The sequence below is a fragment of the Giraffa tippelskirchi genome, chromosome X, assembly GCF_054371585.1.
Source record: "Giraffa tippelskirchi isolate mGirTip1 chromosome X, T2T-mGirTip1v1.2.pri, whole genome shotgun sequence".
NCBI lineage: Eukaryota > Metazoa > Chordata > Mammalia > Artiodactyla > Giraffidae > Giraffa > Giraffa tippelskirchi.
Window position 1 is genome coordinate 39,803,007 of NC_137289.1, and position 5,934 is coordinate 39,808,940.

Below are 5,934 nucleotides of genomic sequence, written 5' to 3' on the forward strand. Positions count from 1 at the left end.
GTTCCACGTGTCTGTTTTTGTGCCGATACTACACTGACTGGATTAATGTAGTTTTCTGATATAGTTCGAAGTCAGGGAACCTGATTCCTCCAGTTCTGCTCTTCTTCCTTAAGACTGTTTTGGCGATTCAGGGTCTTTCGTCTTTCCATACAAAATTTAAAATGGTCTGTTCTAGTTTTGTGGAAAATGCCCCGGTATTTTCACAGCAATTGCACTGAGTATGTGGATTGCCTTGGATAGCATGTTTATTTTAACAATATCAATTCTTCCCATCCATAAACAAGGTAAACCTTTCCCTCTGTTTGTATTATCTTCACTTTCTTTGATCAGGGTTTTACTTTTTCTATGTACAGGTCTTTCACCACCTTAGATACGTTTACTCCTAGCTGCTTTATTTATCATTTTATTCATTTTATCTCACCCTGGTGGCTTTTCAGCAATAAGAGTGATCATTTTTTGAGAAATAACCGCTATAAATCATTAATCAATTCCAGTATGTGTGGTACTTGGGGGACCTATATAATGTTTAAGAAAACAATTTAAAATTTGAAAAATGTTAAATATTTTCACTGTGTATGTGTAAGTATTCCTATTTCTGTTTGTGTTCTGTATTTGGAGAATGGGATTTTGTCAGTCTCTTCAAATTGATCATTGGTTTTGATAAGTTTCGGAGATAATAGCTGGTCAATTAATTCTTAGGATTTTCAGGAGCACTCTGCTGAGGAAGCCAGGACATTCTGCTCATGCCACTGCAGGTCAATCAGGAGAAGATTCTGTGTTGGAGTAAAATATCCACCAAGTGACCTGAGTCTCTCTGATGCCTGAAAGAGCTTGAGTTATGGAGGTCAGTCAGACTCTCTCAGGAAGCTCTAACTGATTATTTCATTTTTCAACTTCAGTGACTTTGGTGACATCTTTCAAACTTCTCATGCATCAATAGTAGACATAAGTCAGCTGAGGTGAATGGATGCCTGTTTCCTACATGGGGCAGAGTTCAAAGATTTTTCTGGTGGAGGTCACGGAAAGTTTGAAGATACCACTGATTTTGGCTGACTGGGGGTTAAGCGTGGGGGAGGGGCGTGGCAGGAGTTGGGAGGTGGGACATCCAGTGAGAAGTGACATGGGCTGCCATAGTAACAGGCCTCCCTGCTTTGCATTTTATCCAATCAGATATGGACAGTGTCTGTGACGTCAGGGAACGCAGGGCCTATAAACTCGGCCAACGGCCTTCAACGCCCGCACTGGTCTTCCCTCTGAGCCATGGGGGGTGGTGTCTCCCACAAGGCTGAACCAGCCTCTGACAACTCTCAGGAAGATCTGAGCACCAGAGAAACTGGCACCTCCGAAATTGAGCCCTCGGAAACAGAGCCCTCCAGACCAGAGTCGTCTGATGCCGAGCCAAAGAAGGCAAAGCGGAAGACGGCTAAGAGCCGCCGTCGCCGTCGCCGTCGCCGCCGCTCCCGTCCGGACGACTTCTTGAGCTTCGCCATCTATTTCCGCAGGCTGCTGAGGCAAGTCCATCCGGGCCTGAGTCTCTCCCGTGAGGCCGTGAACATCATGGATTCGTTCGTGAAGGATATGTTTGAGCGGATCGCCGAAGAGGCCTGGCGCCTGGCCCGCTCCAACAAGCACCGCACCATCACAAATCATGACATCCAGACAGCTGTTCGTCTTCTCTTGCCTGGAGAGATCGGCAAGCATGCCATGTCCGAGGCCACTAAAGCGATCATCAGATACAACAGCTGCAGATAAACTGCCTCAGGACCGCCTGAACATCGCAAACCAGACTTTTCTTCTCTCACTTGGAGAGAAAAGACCTGTAGCGATGAAGAGGCACATTTCCACCCCAACGAAAACATTAAAAACTTCATTAACTTTGCTTCAATGTGTGTCGGATGTGTCATTCGTTCGATGGAAAATCGTGTACTTTTTTCTTAGCGTATTGCAACTCGTCACTTTCCTAAATGGTTATATCTATTTGTGGTTTCTCAGCGATTTTAGGGATCTTTATGGTCAAAATGGTTTCCCGAAAAGTTTCATCGGCCTTTTTCATTTTCATTCTCCCACCTATACTTAGGTACCATCCAGAGATTTTTATGTGGTGTATAGCAACCGATAAAGAACAGTGTGGTCTTCCCGGGTGGCTCAGCAGTAAAGAATGCGCCTGCAATGCAGGAGTCGCAGGAGAGGCAGGTTCGATCCCTGGGTCATAAAGATCCCCGGGAGGAGGGCATGGCAACCCTCTCCAGTATGCTTTCCTAGAGAATCCCATGGACAGAGGAGCCTGGTGGGCTATAGTCCACAGGGTCTGCAAAGAGTCGGGCACCACTGTCGCGAGGTAGCACGCATGGACACAAAGAGCAGTGTGTGTGTGTGTGTGTGTGTGTGTGTGTGTGTGTGTGTTCAGTCACTCAGTCATATCTGACTCTTTCTGACCTCATGGCCAGGAGCCCGCCAGGCTCCTCTCTCCGTGCAATTTTCCAAGCAAGAATACTGAACTGGTTGCCATTTCCTACTCCAGGGGATCTTTCTGACCATGGGATAGAAACCATGTCTCTTTCGTCTCGTGCATTGGCAGGTGGATTCTTTACCACTGCACCAGCAGTAGCAGATATAAAAATCACACTTACCCATTCTATCTCTTCAATCCCAATTCACTTCCATGTGTAAAATAGGACTCAAACACAGTGTAAAATGAGAAAATTCTAAATTTCTGGAATCAAGCACCATATCTTATGAAATTACCTTATCTAGATTTCTCTTATCCTATTTTTTTGTTTGCAAACTAGAACATTTGGCTTTAAAAAAAAAAAAAATCCGGACTGAATTGCAAACTTGCAGGGATGATGGGATAGTCCAGTGACAGTGAATGCAGCGACAGTCTCCACAGTAGCAGCCAATGAGGGACTGGTAGCCCATGAGCCAAAGCAATTGGCCAAACATATGGTGGAGTGAGGAGGGCTGAACAAATAACAACCTTCCTGTGGCACTCAGCCTAGAGATGGAGCGGGAAGGTGGGGTGATAGTTTCCCTGATGTTTTTCCATTCAAGCACCTGCTTTTAACCATGGCGATGTAAGTACAGGTATCCATTTCTTGGGGCTTCCCAGGTGGCGCTAGTGGTAAAGAAACTGCCTTCTTATGTGGGAAACGTTAAGAGCCACGGATTCAATCCCTGGATTGGGAAGATGCCCTGGAAAAAGGCATGGCAACCCACTCCAGTATTCTTGCTGGAAAATCCCATGGACAGAGGAGCCTAGCGGGCTTCAATCCGTAGGGTCTCAAAGAGTCGGACACGACTGAAGCGGCTTAGCATACACGCCATCCATTTCTTGGGTCTTCCCAAGTGGCGCCGGTAGTAAAGAACCTGCCTGCAATGCAGGAGACACAGGAGACCCAGGTTCTATCCCTAAGTGGAGAAGGTTCCCTGGAGGAGGGCATGGAAACCCACTCCAGTACTCTTTCCTGGATAATTCCCAGGGACAGAGGAGCCTGGTGGGCCACAGTTCATAGGGTCACAAAGAGTCGGACACAACTGAAGAGATTTAGCACACATGCATGCATCCATTTCTTGTTGTGGGACATGTCTCTAGCACCTTGCATCAAAGTAAGAAGGAGGACGATGTTCAGCAATTAAGAGAAATAAGATGACTCCTTCTTCTACCTCAAGTATTTGACTGCTAATGCTTATGATAATATTTACTGAAATTAATGTCCATTGTGATTCCTTCTTGGTGCATTGACATTTTTATTTCTATAAGTATATTGCTGCATTTCAAAGTAGTTGGTGATTTCCCTATTCCTTTTATTTTTGTTTGAGATACTTTTTGTGATTTTAGTTAATTAATTTTTTATTGAAGGATTATTGCTTTACAGAATTTTGCTGTTTTCTGTCAAACATCAACATAAATCAGCCTAGGGGATACATATATCCCCTCCCTTTTGGAACTCTCTCCCATCTCCCTCCCCATCCCACCCCTCTGGGTTGATACAGAGCCCCTGGTTGAGTTTCCTGAGCCATACAGCAAATTCCCCTTGGCTATCTCTTTTACACATGGTAATGTAAGTTTCCATGTTACTCTTTCCATACATCTCACCCTCTCCTCCCCTTTCCCCATGTCCATAATTCTATTCTCCTATTTCTTTTTTAAAAGATTGATTTCAAGCTTACTACATCCTTGGAGAGAGAGAAAGCACACTGTGATTTCAGTCCTTTGTAATTTACAATGGTTTTCATTAGAACTTAATATTTCATTTTAAACTATTCACTTTGAACTTTAAGCAACAAGGATATGCTATACAGTACAGAGGAATATACCAACTATCTAATAATAAATGTAAACAGAGTATAATATATAAAACAACTGAATTGCTATGTTGTAAATCTGAACAAATATAATATTGCAACTCATGAATACATCCACAAAAAAAGAAATTAAAGTTAAAAACAATTTATCAGTACCACTGTTATTGGATGTAGAAATCTGTGAAGGATGTGATTCTCAGCAAAACAATGAGAGAAAAACTAGGAGGATCTACAAAATTCCAACCTCTTGATCCCAGCTGTAGTGTTTTCTCGAGGTCAGTCATGATAGAGTTCGGTAAGTTCTAAATTATTTTCCTAGCAATTTCATTTCCCAGTTTATTCTCATTCTCCCAAAGTGTACTATGGAGTTCTTCAGAAGCAGTTTATGTGTGATATGCAGTAGATAAAGTGAAGAAACTGATATACGCATCCACTACCTCTATCACACTTATCCCACATATCCCAGTTTATTTACATATTTTCCACATATCCTAGTTAATGAAACATTTAAATATATAAATGGGGACTGATATATAGTATAGAAATGGCAAAACAAACATTTCACACACATTTCAATTTTCTAATTCCCTGGTTTTTTGAAATTATTTTTAAAATTCATACAGAAGAACAAGATGGCAGAGGAATAGGTGGACGCGGAGTACATCTCTCTCCACAGATACATCAGGAATATACCTTCAGACACAGAGGTGCATGCAGAACACCAGCTGAGAGTGGACAGGAGTCCCTGACTAGTGGAAAATAATATATAGACCCACCCAAACCTTGGTAGGATGAAGGGACTAGGGAAAAACAGAAGTGTTAGTAGGACTGGACCTGCCTTCAGCAGGTGGGGGAACTGAAGCAAGGGTCCGATCCCCACGTCGGGGCAATTGTCGGAGTCAGAGGAGAAACATTTAAGGATGAGAGTGAAACAGCTGATCTGTGGCAGCCTAAGTGGGATGAGAATCAGACAGTCCTTGCAGCCATACATACCCAAGACGGGGATGCAGATCCCCTGGAAGGTGCAGCGGCTGGTAGCTGGAGTTTAGGGATTGTGGAGCAATCCTAAAGCGAGGGCTGCTCTTGACTGTGGAGAGACTGATCAAGGGGATATGAGGGAGGAGACTGTGGTGGCAAATGCCTGTGGAGGAAAGTCGGGCAGCCACGGAAGCTAGGCGATACTGCTGAGTCACGTTTGGCGGTGGAGCCATCACCATAGCCTCTCTCTTCCCACACTGCCAGCATTGGCAGCTGAACAATAGAGAGGCTGGCCCAGCAAGCACCTGACGCACTGAATTACAGAGGAGGACCCCATCCAGGGTGCCCCTTTAAGTGCCTGATGCGCCAGTCTACGGAGTAGGACCCAGCCAGGGGGGCCCCTCTGTGTGCCCGATGTGCCAAACAACAGAGAAGGTCCCCAGGCAACGAAGCCCTCTAAGTGCCTGAACGGGTGGAGTTACGGAGAAAGACTGGCCAAAGAGGCCTTCTGATCGCCAGCTACAAGAGGCTTGAGAAAAGACTGATAGGGCCATAAGTCTTGCGGTGGAGGCAGTCCGTGTCCCTGCACACTTGGCGCTGCCATGGTCCCTGCAAGCCAAGCAGCTGTGCCACCTTCACGGTCAACTCTTA

General features: G+C 44.9%; 1 pseudogene across 1 annotated transcript; it reads left to right on the top strand.

Moving 5' to 3' along the window:
- Positions 1-1,238: 1,238 nt before the first annotated feature.
- On the top strand, positions 1,239-1,885 carry LOC145537062 (histone H2B pseudogene; annotated as a pseudogene). Its single transcript, XR_014076152.1, has one exon. The product of XR_014076152.1 is annotated as a histone H2B pseudogene (transcript).
- The last annotated feature ends 4,049 nt before the right edge of the window (positions 1,886-5,934 follow it).